Source organism: Heptranchias perlo, chromosome 14, assembly GCF_035084215.1.
Source record: "Heptranchias perlo isolate sHepPer1 chromosome 14, sHepPer1.hap1, whole genome shotgun sequence".
In the NCBI taxonomy this organism is placed as follows: Eukaryota; Metazoa; Chordata; class Chondrichthyes; order Hexanchiformes; family Hexanchidae; genus Heptranchias; species Heptranchias perlo.
The window spans coordinates 50,164,073-50,180,271 of record NC_090338.1 but is presented as its reverse complement, the minus strand read 5'-3'; the positions used below and the strand labels follow the sequence as shown (position 1 = coordinate 50,180,271).

The following is a 16,199-nucleotide window of genomic DNA, read 5'->3' as shown; positions in this document are numbered from 1 at the left end:
ATTCTGAGCACATCTGGCCATGTGATACCTGATCACATGACATCTAACCCCATGACTTCTACAAATGTTGTTGTATTTACCTTCTAAAGCTGAGAGGAGCCGAGCGGAGGGAGCGTCCGATAAAAGGCGGGATTTCAGAGCGCTGAGAACAGCTGAGAGGAGCCGAGCCGAGCGGAGGGAGCGTCCGATAAAAGGCGGGATTTCAGAGCGCTGAGAACAGCTGAGAGGAGCCGAGCCGAGCGGAGGGAGCGTCCGATAAAAGGCGGGATTTCAGAGCGCTGAGAGGAGCCGAGCCGAGCGGAGGGAGCGTCCGATAAAAGGCGGGATTTCAGAGCGCTGAGAACAGCTGAGAGGAGCCGAACCGAGCGGAGGGAGCGTCCGATAAAAGGCGGGATTTCAGAGCGCTGAGAGGAGCCGAGCTGAGCGGAGGGAGCGTCCGATAAAAGGCGGGATTTCAGAGCGCTGAGAACAGCTGAGAGGAGCCGAGCCGAGCGGAGGGAGCGTCCGATAAAAGGCGGGATTTCAGAGCGCTGAGAACAGCTGAGAGGAGCCGAGCGGAGCGGAGGGAGCGTCCGATAATAGGCGGGATTTCAGAGCGCTGAGAACAGCTGAGAGGAGCCGAGCGGAGCGGAGGGAGCGTCCGATAAAAGGCGGGATTTCAGAGCGCTGAGAACAGCTGAGAGGAGCCGAGCGGAGGGAGCGTCCGATAAAAGACGGGATTTCAGAGCGCTGAGAACAGCTGAGAGGAGCCGAGCGGAGCGGAGGGAGCGTCCGATAATAGGCGGGATTTCAGAGCGCTGAGAACAGCTGAGAGGAGCCGAGCGGAGCGGAGGGAGCGTCCGATAAAAGGCGGGATTTCAGAGCGCTGAGAACAGCTGAGAGGAGCCGAGCCGAGCGGAGGGAGCGTCCGATAAAAGGCGGGATTTCAGAGCGCTGAGAACAGCTGAGAGGAGCCGAGCGGAGGGAGCGTCCGATAAAAGGCGGGATTTCAGAGCGCTGAGAACAGCTGAGAGGAGCCGAGCGGAGGGAGCGTCCGATAAAAGGCGGGATTTCAGAGCGCTGAGAACAGCTGAGAGGAGCCGAGCCGAGCGGAGCTGCGACCGAGTTCGAAGTGACGTTAGGAATCAGATCGGGACGCGACACAGGGGAGGCACCTGATTGGTGAGTAGGTTCAGGTGAGTATTTCTACTTATCTACAGTAACTAAAGTAAAAGGAAAGGGTAGGTCTGCAGGTCTTATAGGAAGTAGCGTTTATTTTTTAGTGAATCAAGGTCCCTAGTGTAGTTAACATTCTCTAAATTGAGAACAATTTAAAGGAGTAAACTCCTTAAAGGGAGTGGTAAGTAGTTTTTCTTTCCTTTTTTTTTCTCTTGACATTGTAGTTGTTCTTAAGCTAATTTAAGGGTTAAGTCATGGCAGGAGATCCCAGCGCCGTGTCATGTTCCTCTTGTGGGATGTGGGAATTCAGGGCTCCTTCCTGTATCCCTGATTCCTTCACCTGCGGGAAGTGTGTCCAGCTGCAGCTATTGTTTGACCGCTTGACGGCTCTGGAGCTGCGGATGGACTCACTTTGGAGCATCCGCGATGCTGAGAAAGTCGTGGATAGCACGTTCAGTGAGTTGGTCACACCGCAGATAAAAATTACTGAGGGAGATAGTGAATGGGTGACCAACAGACAGAGGAAGAGTAGGAAGGCAGTGCAGGGGTCCCCTGCGGTCATCTCCCTCCAAAACAGGTATACCGTTTTGGATACTGTTGGCGGAGATGGCTCACCAGGGGAAGGTGGCAGTGGCCAGGTTCATGGCACCGTGGCTGGCTCTGCTGCACAGGAGGGCAGGAAAAAGAGTGGCAGAGCTATAGTGATAGGGGACTCGATTGTAAGGGGAATAGACAGGCGTTTCTGCGGACGCAACCGAGACTCCAGGATGGTATGTTGCCTCCCTGGTGCAAGGGTCAAGGATGTCTCGGAGCGGCTGCAGGACATTCTGGAGGGGGAGGGTGAACAGCCAGTTGTCGTGGTGCATATAGGCACCAACGATATAGGTAAAAAACAGGATGAGGTCCTACAAGCTGAATTTAGGGAGTTAGGAGTTAAACTAAAGAGTAGGACCTCAAAGGTAGTAATCTCAGGATTGCTACCAGTGCCACGGGCAAGTCAGAGTAGGAATGACAGGATAGCTAAGATGAATACGTGGCTTGAGAGATGGTGCAAGCTGGAGGGATTCAAATTCCTGGGCCATTGGAACCGGTTCTGGGGGAGGTGGGACCAGTACAAATTGGACGGTCTGCATCTGGGCAGGACTGGAACCAATGTCCTAGGGGGAGTGTTTGCCAGTGCTGTTGGGGAGGGTTTAAACTAATGTGGCAGGGGGATGGGAACCGATGCAGGAAGTCAGTGGGAAATAAAGTGGTGACAGAAACAAAAGGCAGTAAGGGAGAGTGTACAGAACATGACCGGACAGATGGTCTGAGAAAGCAGGGCAAAGACCAAGGGAAGTCTAGATTAAACTGCATTTATTTCAATGCAAGAAGTCTGATGGGCAAGGCAGATGAACTCAGGGCATGGATGGGTACATGGGACTGGGATGTTATAGCTATTACTGAAACATGGCTAAGGGAGGGGCAGGACTGGCAGCTCAATGTTCCAGGGTACAGATGCTATAGGAAAGATAGAGCAGGAGGTAAGAGAGGAGGGGGAGTTGCGTTCTTGATTAGGGAGAACATCACGGCAGTAGTGAGAGGGGATATATCCGAGGGTTCGCCCACTGAGTCCATATGGGTAGAACTGAAAAATAAGAAGGGAGAGATCACTTTGATAGGATTGTACTACAGACCCCCAAATAGTCAACGGGAAATTGAGGAGCAAATATGTAAGGAGATTACAGACAGCTGCAAGAAAAATAGGGTGGTAATAGTAGGGGACTTTAACTTTCCCAACATTGACTGGGACAGCCATAGCATTAGGGGCTTGGATGGAGAGAAATTTGTTGAGTGTATTCAGGAGGAATTTCTCATTCAGTATGTGGATGGCCCGACTAGAGAGGGGGCAAAACTTGACCTCCTCTTGGGAAATAAGGAAGGGCAGGTGACAGAAGTGTTAGTGAGGGATCACTTTGGGACCAGTGATCATAATTCCATTAGTTTTAAGATAGCTATGGAGAAGGATAGGTCTGGCCCAAAAGTTAAAATTCTAAATTGGGGAAAGGCCAATTTTGATGGTATTAGACAGGAACTTTCAGAAGTTGATTGGGAGAGTCTGTTGGCAGGCAAAGGGACGTCTGGTAAGTGGGAGGCTTTCAAAAGTGTGTTAACCAGGGTTCAGTGTAAGCACATTCCTTATAAAGTGAAGGGCAAGGCTGGTAGAAGTAGGGAACCTTGGATGACTCGGGAGATTGAGGCACTAGTCAAAAATAAGAAGGAGGCATATGACATGCATAGGCAGCTGGGATCAAGTGGATCCCTTGAAGAGTATAGAGATTGCCGGAGTAGAGTTAAGAGAGAAATCAGGAGGGCAAAAAGGGGATATGAGATTGCTTTGGCAGATCAGGCAAAGGTGAATCCAAAGAGCTTCTACAAATACATAAAGGGCAAAAGGGTAACTAGGGAGAGAGTAGGGCCTCTTAAGGATCAACAAGGTCATCTATGTGCGGAACCACAAGAGATGGGTGAGATCCTGAATGAATATTTCACATCGGTATTTACGGTTGAGAAAGGCATGGATGTTAGGGAACTTGGGGAAATAAATAGTGATGTCTTGAGGAGTGTACATATTACAGAGAGGGAGGTGCTGGAAGTCTTAACGCGCATCAAGGTAGATAAATCTCCGGGACCTGATGAAATGTATCCCAGGACGTTATGGGAGGTTAGGGAGGAAATTGCGGGTCCCCTAGCAGAGATATTTGAATCATCCACCGCTACAGGTGAGGTGCCTGAAGATTGGAGGGTAGCAAATGTTGTGCCTTTGTTTAAGAAGGGCGGCAGGGAAAAGCCTGGGAACTACAGACCAGTGAGCCTGACATCTGTAGTGGGTAAGTTGTTAGAGGGTATTCTGAGGGACAGGATCTACAGGCATTTGGAGAGGCAGGGACTAATTAGGAACAGTCAGCATGGTTTTGTGAGAGGAAAATCATGTCTCACGAATTTGATTGAGTTTTTTGAAGGGGTAACCAAGAAGATAGATGAGGGCTGTGCAGTAGACGTGGTCTACATGGACTTCAGCAAAGCATTTGACAAGGTACCGCATGGTAGGTTGTTACATAAGGTTAAATCTCATGGGATCCAAGGTGAGGTAGCCAATTGGATACAAAATTGGCTTGACGACAGAAGACAGAGGGTGGTTGTCGAGGGTTGTTTTTCAAACTGGATGCCTGTGTCCAGCGGTGTGCCTCAGGGATCGGTGCTGGGTCCGCTGTTATTTGTTATTTATATTAATGATTTGGATGAGAATTTAGGAGGCATGGTTAGTAAGTTTGCAGATGACACCAAGATTGGTGGCATTGTGGACAGTGAAGAAGGTTATCTAGGATTGCAACGGGATCTTGATAAATTGGGCCAGTGGGCCGATGAATGGCAGATGGAGTTTAATTTAGATAAATGTGAGGTGATGCATTTTGGTAGATCGAATCGGGCCAGGACCTACTCCGTTAATGGTAGGGCGTTGGGGAGAGTTATAGAACAAAGAGATCTAGGAGTACAGATTCATAGCTCCTTGAAAGTGGAGTCACAGGTGGATAGGGTGGTGAAGAAGGCATTCAGCATGCTTGGTTTCATTGGTCAGAACATTGAATGCAGGAGTTGGGATGTCTTGTTGAAGTTGTACAGGGCATTGGTGAGGCCACACTTGGAGTACTGTGTACAGTTCTGGTCACCCTATTATAGAAAGGATATTATTAAACTAGAAAGAGTGCAGAAAAGATTTACTAGGATGCTACCGGGACTTGATGGTTTGACTTACAGGGAGAGGTTAGACAGACTGGGACTTTATTCCCTGGAGAGTAGGAGGTTAAGGGGTGATCTTATAGAAGTCTATAAAATAATGAGGGGCATAGATAAGGTCGATAGTCAAAATCTTTTCCCAAAGGTAGGGGAGTCTATAACGAGGGGGCACAGATTTAAGGTGAGAGGGGAGAGATACAAAAGGATCCAGAGGGGCAATTTTTTCACTCAAAGGGTGGTGAGTGTCTGGAACGAGCTGCCAGAGGCAGTAGTAGAGGCGGGTACAATTTTGTCTTTTAAAAAGCATTTGGACAGTTACATGGGGAAGATGGGTATCGAGGGATATGGGCCAAGTGCAGGCAATTGGGACTAGCTTAGTGGTATAAACTGGGCGACATGGACATGTTGGGCCGAAGGGCCTGTTTCCATGTTGTAACTTCTATGATTCTATGATTCTATGATTCTAAAGGTTGGATCCCCTGGAGTTGAGTATTTTTGCTCGTAGTTTCGCACCAGCAGCTGTTGTACGACGAGTTCTACAAAGCTGGAGGCCATCTATGAAGAGGGGAAGCCGAGGGTGAGGAGGAGGAGAAACTGAGGAATCACCCATTTCAGAGACCCCCAGTTTGCCAAGATGTTCCTGAATGCCGAAACTCCTGATTCCCGACTCTGTGCAGCGGTGGCCAGGTGACATCATTGAGCTGGAGTCGTCTTCAACAGCAGTCGGTGATGTCATGGAGTGTCGGGGGAGGGGCACACGGCGGTGGGAAATTAAAATCGCTGACCTCCCTCGAGGCAGCGCTCGGGGGAGGAACCTCCAATTCCAGGAAACTCCCGGTCGTTCCAGGAGGGTTGGGAATCCTAATAGTCAATGATTTTTCCCAGCCTGCTGAACTGAAATGCTAGTGTCCATCATCAGGCTGCTTTAGGGCTGGAAGAACGAGGAATATCTCCTCTCAGGAGGGAGGATCGTTAAACCATTTTAAATAGTCCTTTTGCAGTGGTTTTATATCAAAAGTACTTCCTCTCCAGAGTAACCTACTCCTTAACCTAAATTGAGGAGATTGTGTACATCTGTAAGAAATATGATTGTTGTAGATGGCCATACATCAACTCCTGTCATTTTAGGTGTAAGATAATCTGTAACTGATCAGATATAATTCAGGCCTACAATTTATCACTCCGGGGCACGGCACTGAAGTGAACAGTACTGAATTTAGACTATAGGCGAAAGAATGTTTTCAGCTTTCCCTTAGGCCACTTCTAAAAGTGCAATATACAAAGTGAAGAAATGGAACATCACTGGGCACAGCTACCCAATCCAAAAAATAAATTCAGGTGAGTGTCCAACCAAAACTTCAAATAAAAGCTGAAAGTTAAAGAGTTTTTTTTTAAAACCCTGTTTTTCATGCCTGCACAGACCATCACTACATGTATTCTCTACACAAGAGGACTTGATGGTTTGAGCCTTAGGCCTCTATTGCCACTGCTAGTCCCATTCCATGACTGATTGCAGGAGCAGTGAATGAAGGGAAACAAGTCGCCCAAACTTAGAATCATAGAATCACGGAATGATGCAGCACAGAAAGAGGCCATTAGGCCCATCATGCCTGTGCCGGCTCTTTGAAAGACCTATCCAATTAGTCCCATTCCCCAGCTCGTTCCCTGCAGCTCTACAATTTTTTCCCCTTCAAGTATTTATCCAATTCCCTTCTGAAAGTTATTATTGAATCTGCTTCCACCAGCCTTTCAGGCAGTGTATTCCAGATCATAATAACTCACTGCGAAAAAATGTTTTTTCTCATGTCGCCTCTGGTTTCTTTGCCAATTAATTTAAATCTGTGTCCTCTGGTTACTGACCCTTCTGCCACTGGAAAGAGTTTTGCCTTATTTACTCTATCAAAACCCATCATGATTTTGAACACTTCCATCAGATCCCCTCTTAACCTTCTCTGCTCTAAGGCAAACAACCCCAGTTTCTGCAGTCTCTCCACCTAACTGAAGTCTTTCATCTCTGATACCATTCTCGTAAATCTCCACTGCACCCTCTCTGAGGCCTTGACATCCTTCCTAAAGTGTGGTGCCTAGAATTGGATGCAAAACTTCAGCTGGGGCCTAACCAGTGTTTTATAAAGGTCCAGCATAACTTCCTTGCTTTTGTACTCTATGCCTCTATTTATAAAGCCTTCTTAACTTGTCCTGCTACCCCCAGGCCTCTTTGTTCCTGCACCCTCTTTAAAATTGTGCCATTTAGTTTATATTGCCTCTCCTCGTTCTTCCTAACAAAATAAATCACTTCACACTTCTCTGCATTAAATTTCATCTGCTATGTGTCTGCCCATGTTCTCCTGACGTCTGTTACTATCCTCCTCACTGTTAACTACATTTCTGAGTTTCGAGTGAACCGTAAACTTTGAAATTATGCCCTGTATACCCAACTCCCGGTCATTAATATATATCAAAAAGAGCAGTGGTCCCAACACCGACCCCTGGGGGACACCTCTGCACACTTCCCTCCAGTCTGAAAAACAACCATTACTCTATGCTTTCTGTCCCTTAGCCGTTTTTATTTCCATGCAGCCATTGCCCCTTTAATCCCATGGGCTTCAATTTTGCTAACAAGTTTATTATGTGGTACTTAATCAAATGCCTTAGATTGTCTGTTCTCCAAAGATAGAATGGCTAAAAAGCTGGCTCCTTTTCATACTGTATTCTAATCAAGTGTAAGGAATCTTACAACACCAGGTTATAGTCCAACAGTTTTATTTGAAAATCACAAGCTTTCAGAGATTATCTCCTTCGTCAGGTGAGTGAGTGAAAGGTTCTCAAATCGCATATCTTATATTAGGTTGGGACACGATCACCCCAATCAAAGGTGTCGGTGGTGTTCAGACAGGTTAGCCACGGAAAACAGTATATCCCAGTCTACTGAATACACAATGGGTCAGATTACAAAGCCAGAGAGAGAGAGGGAGAGAATGTCCAGTTGTATTAAAAACAGCTAACTTTTTTTTCCTGCTGGTGGGGTTACGTGTAGCGTGACATGAACCGAAGATCCCGGTTGAGGCCGTCCTCATGGGTGCGGAACTTGGCTATCAATTTCTGCTCGACGATTTTGCATTGTCGTGTGTCTCGAAGGCCGCCTTGGAGAACGCTTACCCGAAGATCGGTGGCTGAATGTCCTTGACTGCTAAAGTGTTCCCCGACTGGGAGGGAACCCTCCTGTCTGGCAATTGTTGCGCGGTGTCCGTTCATCCGTTGTCGCAGCGTCTGCATGGTCTCGCCAATGTACCATGCTCCGGGGCATCCTTTCCTGCAACGTATGAGGTAGACAACGTTGGCTGAGTCACAGGAGTATGAAGCATGTACCTGGTGGGTGGTGTCCTCTCGTGTGATGGTGGTATCTGTGTCGATGATCTGGCATATCTTGCAGAGGTTGCCGTGGCAGGGTTGTGTGGTGTCATGGACGCTGTTCTCCTGAAAGCTGGGTAATTTGCTGCGAACGATGGTCTGTTTGAGGTTGGGTGGCTGTTTGAAGGCGAGCAATGGAGGTGTGGGGATGTTTGTTGTCATCGATGACATGTTGAAGGCTGCGGAGAACATGGCGTAGTTTCTCCGCTCCGGGGAAGTACTGGACGACGAAGGGTACTCTGTTGGTTGCGTCCCGTGTTTGTCTTCTGAGGAAGTCTATGCGATTCTTCGCTGTAGTCCGTCGGAACTGTCGATCGACAAGTCGAGCGTCATATCCCGTTCTTACGAGGACGTCTTTCAGCGTCTGTAGGTGTCCATTGCGTTCCTCCTCGTCTGAGCTAACAAGGACTAACAAAGGCAACAACCAAGTCAGGCAATGGTCATCAATACAATCTTGTGCTTACGAAGCAAGTACTGGAAACAATTCTGCAATATGGGAGTGTGCTGATTATCTGTAATTCACCATACTTACATTGTGGGATGGGTTCAGAGCACCAGCAGGAGTATTGAAGCTGCTGACCATGCAGAATCTCACAAATGTTCACAATTTATAATTGTGACTTTAAGTTTCTGGCCATGGCCCTTCAGGATCTGTACAGGCAAGCAATGTAAAGCCAATCTTCTCACTGGACATTTCTGCTTGTTGGTTGACACAAAGTTGTATGAAGTGGGAAGGATTCCATACCCTGAGCTAGTTTTTTTTCTTCTTCAAGATAACACAACTGTGACCAATCATGTCTAATAGCTGATCGACGATAGAGATCTGGAAATCAGCTGTTTTGTTTCCCTGCTGTTAAAACTGCATCATTCACTTACTAAACTTGGATTAAGTAATCTGTGCCTCAGTATAAACACAGTATTATGGCAATCTTTCACTGCAATGGTGAGCTGCCTCTATTAAGAATCCCAGGTCTTTTCTAACTTCGTCCTTAACTATTTCAACACCATTCATGGAGTACACAACTTGTCCATTATTCTTCTCGTATGTAGCATTTTGCACTAGTCCACATTAAATTTTATCTGCTGTTGTTCTGCTCATTTCCATATCTTGCACAGCTTATTCTATAATTTCCGAGCTCCCTCTTCCAATTCCACTGCCTCTTCTAGTTTTGTATCATCTGCGAATTTCAAAGTTACAGGTTGATAAGCTTAATTGGAGGTACAATTGATAATATTTGCTGGTGAATGTGAATTATTATACCTCCTTTTATATTTTATAACGGAGTATAATTCTGTCAAAAGTGTATTGCCAGACTCTATCAGACACCCAAGTGTCCGCATACAAATGACTCATTTTAGAATAAATTGAAGAGTGAGTATTGACACCACTGTGTCAGCCACTGAGTTGGAGGTGGGGCAGGTCTTACAGCAAGACTTACAGCCGAGCCTATTTTACAGCAAACGGTCTATTTTAAAGCAGAGTCTATTTTACAGCAAACAGCAGTCTATATAAACAGAGTCTCTATGAAGTACAGCAAACAAAACTCAGTCTCCCGATAAAAGCAGGATTATTTCTCCAGCAAAATGCAGTAAGTGGAGAATAGTTACAAGGAACAAATTATGTACGTAAAATCAATCCCAATCACTTACGGCAGTGTGGGCTCCAGTCGTGATTGATGGGGGAATTACCCAATCACCTCCATTCTGATTGGGGTTTGTGGTGTCAATATATGCAGCCTAAATTTAAACCGCCCAGGCTCCACCTTGTGGTTATTGTGCAGAATCCCTAGAGAAATGGCATAGACAGCTGCTCTTAGCTGCTTACGCTATTTCTCTGGGATTCCGCCTATGTCCCACTGGAGAATCCCAGCGGAAACTCCAGACACATTTTTGCAGTTAGCATTCGGTCAGTATAAGTTGCAGTCCCAACGTAAAGGCTTCGCAGGAGAGAACACTAATCCCGGTGGTGTTCCTTTTCGTGTAACAGTATAGGCTAAAAGCAAATCCCAGTACAAGTCAATAAAAATCTAATATCACAGTAAAAGGCTTCTTTAAATCATCCAATTAATATACAAATATGGTTTAAGTAAAAAAAATGCAGCAGACTACTAAAGGAAAAGGACAACAATGAAATGCCCTTGTCTGAGAGGAAAGTTCGGCCATGCCTAATTGAATAGTCATTTTCAGTACTAAATGAGGAATCTCGAATAAATGCTTACTTGTACATAAAATGGCAACCTATTCAGATCTTGTACACACTCTGCTGGCCAATCAATGGAACAGCATGCATCTGAATATGAAGAAACAAGATAGAAATTTTTCAAAGAGAATTAAGAGTCACTATGATGTCATCCAAAGTAATAAATATGTTTTTAAAAGTTGTAGTTAAGCGCCTAAACAAAATAAAGTGAAATATCCTTGTGTATCAATTTTTTTTATCCTTGTTTTGTCTCCTGAATGCACTGACTCAAGCTGGGATACAATTCCATGGTCACTGGCAATCCTTGGCATTTCTTGGCCATCCATCATGTGTGAGCCCAGACAATGAATGTTGGCGGGTTACTTGACTGAGGACATTACAGTCGTGACTTAATTCTGTTCTCATCCAATGTCCATACACTTGCACTTTCCACAAGGGGTGATTGGATGGGAATCAGGAACCTTGGCTTATTTATTCCCCAAGCTGGGCTTGGGGATATGGAGGCTGATTGTAGTTCCCCTATATTTGGCTGAGATCAAAATAAAGACACAGATTGAGGGTTGAATCTGGCCTCATCCTGATCAGTATAAGTGTAGAGTAGATTTTTCCCATCAGTTTCTCCTGTGTAAATTGGACAAACCAAATCAGAAATTGGGGCATAGATCTGTGATCATTGCCCATTTAACCATGCATCCAATTTCCCAAAACTAAGTTTGATGGGCACCAGAAACAGGTGGCAGTTCATGGGTGAATCCATACCAACGATATTAAAATGATATCATGGCTTCATGCAGGCAATTTCCCAATATTCATGCCAGCATAGCACTGTTTCATATACCCACCCATATAAAATGGATATCCGGGGTTACTAGGGACTGGGGTATTTATTGACGTAGCTACAAAGAGTCCTGTAAGAAAATTGGTATGAGCATTTGGAGGCTATTTTTGCACTGTTCTTTTTTTCTTCCCAGTTGCTACTTTGGTCAGAATCATAGAATGTTATAGCACAGAAACAGGGATTTGATCCATCAAATCTATGCTAGTACTTTTCTCCACACGAGCCACCTAGTCTAATCTCACTCTGCTACTCATTCCCGACACCCTTCAATTTCAAGCAACAATCTAATTGTCTTTTAAAAGAATTTATGGCGTCTACATCAACCATGGTTTGTGGCAGTGAATTCCACATCCTTACTACCCTCTGCAAAAAAAAATCTTTTCTACCTATCTGGAGGCTTTTGGTTAATTGTTTAGGCATTGCCATTGATTAATTACTACCACAATAGTACCACTATGGGGTTTTCCATGGGAATCCCCCTTGAATTATATGTTTTGGAATAACAGGAGAAGGAAAATAGTGGGATTTCAGGCAGATCAGGTTGTACTAGAGATTCTATGCACCCACCTGATGGTACCCCCACACTAGAGTCTACAGTGAAAGGTGAAAATGCCACCATTTATTAGAGGAGTAGTACCTGCAGTGTGTTTGATTTACAGCGGATGACAGGACAGAGATGTGCTGCATGCTTCAAGCTGAAGTGTAACCAAAACCTGACTACCAAAAAATTGATAAAAAGGGAGAAAATAGAATATGAAAGTAAACTAGCAAGAAATATAAAAACGGTTTGTAAGAGCTTCTAAAGTGTGTAAAAAGGAAGAGAGTAGCAAAAGTAAACTTTGGTCCCTTAGAGACTGAGACAGGAGGAATTATAAGGGGGAGATCAGGAAATGGCAGATAAGTTAAACAAATATTTTGTATCTGTCTTCACAGTAGAAGACGCAAAAAGTATACCAAAAATAATGGGGAACCAAGGGGTAAATGAGAGTGAGGAACTTAAAACAATTAATATCACTTGAGAAAAAGTACTGGACAAACTAACGGGACTAAAAGCCGACAAATCCCCTGGACCTGATGGCCTACATCCTAGGGTTCTAAAAGAGGTGGCTGCAGAGATAGTAGATGCATTGGTTATGATCTTCCAAAATTCTCTAGATTTTGGAACGGTCCCAGTGGACTTTAAGGTAGAAAATGATACCTCGCTATTCAAGAAGGGAGGGAGAGAGAAAACAGGGAACTACAGGTCAGTCAGTCTGACATTGGTCATTGGGAAAATGCTGGAATCCATTATTAAGGAAGTGGTAACAGGACATTTAGAAAATCATAATATGATTAGGTAGAGTTAACATGGTTTTATGAAAGGGAAATCATGTTTGACAAATTTAATAGAGTTTTTTGAGGATGTAACTAGCAGGGTGGAAAAACGGGAACCAGTGGATGCAGTATATTTGGATTTTCAAAAGGCATTCAATAAGGTGGCACATAAAAGGTTGGGGGTAATATATCAGCATGGATAGAGGATTGGTTAAAGGGCAGAAAACTGACAGTAGGGATAAATGGGTCATTCTCAGGTTGGCAGGCTGTAACTAGTGGGGTGCCTCAAGGATCGGTGCTTGGGCCTCAGCTATTTACAATCTACATTAATGACTTAGATGAAGGCACTGAATGTAATGTGTCCAAGTTTGCTGACGATACAAAGCTAGGTGGGAAGGTAAGCTGTGAGGAGGACACAAAGAGTTTGCAAAGGGATATAGACAGATTAAGTGAGTGGGCAAGAAGGTGGCAGATGGAGTATAATGTGGGGAAATGTGAGGTTAATCACTTTGGTAGGAAGAATAGAAAAACAGAATATTTTTAAAAATGATGAGAAACTATGAAATGTTGGTGTTCAGAGAGACTTGGGTGTCCTCGTACAAGTAACACAATAAGTTAGTATGCAGGCAATTAGGAAAGCAAATGGCATGTTGGACTTTATTACAAGGGGGTTGGAGTACAAGAGTAAGGAAGTCTTACTACAGTTGTATAGGGCGTTGGTGAGACCTCACATGGAGTGCTGTGTACAGTTTTGGTCTCCTTATCTATGGAAGGATATACTTGCCTTGGAGGCAGTGCAATGGGGGTTCACTCGATTAATTCCTGGGATGAGTGGGTTGTCCTATGAAGAGAGGTTGAGTAGAATGGGCCTATAGTCTCTGGAGTTTAGAAGAATGAGAGGTGATCTCATTGAAACATAAGATTATGAGGGGGCATGACAAGGTCGATGCTGAGAGATTGGCTAGAGAGTCTAGAACTAAGTGCACAGTCGCAGGATAAGGGGTCGGCCATTCAAGACTGAGATGAGGAGGAATTTCTTCACTCAGAGGGTTGTGAATCTTTGGAATTCTCAACTCCAGAGAGCTGTGGATGCTCAGTCATTGAATATATTCAAGGCTGAGATGAATAGATTTTTGGACTCTAGGTGAATCAAGAGATATGGGGATCAGGCAGGAAAGTGAGTTGAGGTTGAAGATTAACCATTATCTGATTGAATGGCGGAGCAGGCTCGAGAGGCCATATGGCCTACTCCTGCTCCTATTTCTTATGTTCTTATAACTCCATCTATGAGCATGACGTTGGCAGCAATTGTCAAGATCAATAATGAAGTTACTTTTTATGTTGCTGGTCCATTCTAGGCTAACACTGGGAACAACAACATCATCAGCCAAACGGCTGTATGGAGGTGTATAAAGTAAATGACCAATGTCCTATCTGTTTGAGCAAGAAACTTCATCTCCTTCCTTATGGTCAACAAAACGCAGCATGAGAGGGCTGTGCAATTTTACAGAGACCTCAGATTCCTGAAGGTTCGGGCATTTATAGAATTATTCTATGTGCCTCTACATGCTTCATTGCACAAAGCCGCAATGATTTCACTCTCTGAATGTTCATCTCATTTTCAAATATCAGTATTGGATTATGCAAGTCAAGACTCGTTTCTCAAGTAGCTGTTATAACGTCTTTATTTTAATCTACCATCTTACTAATATTTGACCCACAAAAGCAAGTCTCAAGGTGGCTCCTGGGTGATCAAGGCTATCCTCTGCACCCTTGGCTCATGACATTCCTGCATTATTCAAGGACACTGGCTGAACACACCATTGAGCACACCACTGGCATGTTGTTGCAGATTTAGAGGTGTCCTGCAATACTGTCCAGCTTTGGTTTCAAGGATCTTGATCGTCTGTTGCATACAACACAATTTTGCCCAGAAAAGAGGCATTCCCATTAAGGCTCCAGATAAGGAAAACTCCCAGAAGAAACAAGGAAGCCACCAAAAAGAACAGGAACAGCCTGGTGAGACTGCAGATGAGAACCTGTTGTTGGCTGGAAGAACCATTTGTCAAGCTGTCATACAGGAGATCTTCTCTTAACTTTGAAATGTGCCCACTGCATTAGAGTCCTATTAACACCTTTGCTCTCCATAAATAGTCTTTTATCTACAGTGCCTTGATTCTTCCATGTAGGTCTCAAATCTTCCATTCATAGTATCTGACAAAGCATATTGCCAAACTTTATCAAGAACATTCTCTGCACTCACAACTTCAATGCAATCAGATTTTTAATAAACACATATGCCATGTGTGAGTGCTGACTGGTTGCTTTTGTGGTACTTTCCCTTGCTAATGGTGTGCCATGTCTGTGCTCCTAAGTCTAGTCTTGTGCTTTCTCTATGTGATACTTCAGTAGCAGGAGTATGTGAGATGGCTGGCTGTTGCGTGTGAACAGGAGACTCTGGAATTGAGGTACTCTTTTGCCTCCCAGCAGCTGCAGGTATACCACGTTCACACCTGGCCTCACATGCTTTCTGCCAATTGCAGGCAGGCATCATAGGCGATGGCTGGAGGGTCTGGATGTATTACTATTTGGTTCTCTTTAAGTGATCTAGAAGCCTATCAAAGCAGGAAAAGATAGCCTGTTCCACTATGGCAGCAATCTGAGTATATGTGGGAGAATCACAGACTGCCCTTTGGGCATTGGAGTGAGGGGGAGGTTCCAATAACTGTGTCCCTGGAGTTGCCAAACACTTCATGGTGGACTAGAGTATTGTGAAATCAGTCTTCGTATAGCTTTAAGGAGAATGAGGTAAAGTGTTTCAGTATATGCTTGGTTGTCAGTAACTAAATCAGAAAATAGAGTGAGAAGAAAGTTATCATGAAACCTGAACTGGCAGCAATCCTCCTACTTTCCATCTCCAACACCCTGAATGGTCTCCCTTTCCAGAATCTGTAGGGTTTTCTCCTCATATGGGGTTAGATGACAAATATTAGGGGCTCCTCCATTAAGTGTTCTCTCTCTGTTGTTGTGGACTGTTTCTTCCTCAAAGCAAAGTAGAAGTGAGAAGTTCCAATTGTCCAATTGCCTCCCCAGCCCCAGGTTCACCCCGCTTCCCTTGCGTGAGACTCTCCCGAAAGCCCTCCCTATCACTTACCTGGAAGTTGGCGTGCAGCCAAGAGACCCCCAATCTTCACCTGCCGGCAACCACTCCGCACCCTCTTCACATCCGTTCTGTGCATAATGTACACCAATGGCTTTTAAATGAGGCCCAAGAGTTAAAATATCCAAGCCTGAAAATTAGGCTACCAAGGACATTTTGCACTCGTCCTGTCCCCATCCACCAGAAACCCATTCTGGGTTAAAATTGTTTTTGTAAAGAAGCTTGCTGACTTCCAGATTTGCAAATACCATGCCTGCCCCTTTAAGCTGTTTAAGGCTCTTAATTCCTGCAACAGAACTTGATTAATGCCTATCAATGGGTGAGCTCCCAATCGCAGGTGT

General features: G+C 44.9%; 1 long non-coding RNA gene across 1 annotated transcript; it reads left to right on the top strand.

Moving 5' to 3' along the window:
* The first annotated feature begins 891 nt into the window (after positions 1-891).
* LOC137332517 (uncharacterized) lies at positions 892-10,775 on the top strand. The gene is made up of 2 exons (XR_010965683.1): positions 892-1,175; positions 5,405-10,775. It is a non-coding gene; the product is annotated as an uncharacterized lncRNA (long non-coding RNA).
* Positions 10,776-16,199: the final 5,424 nt, after the last annotated feature.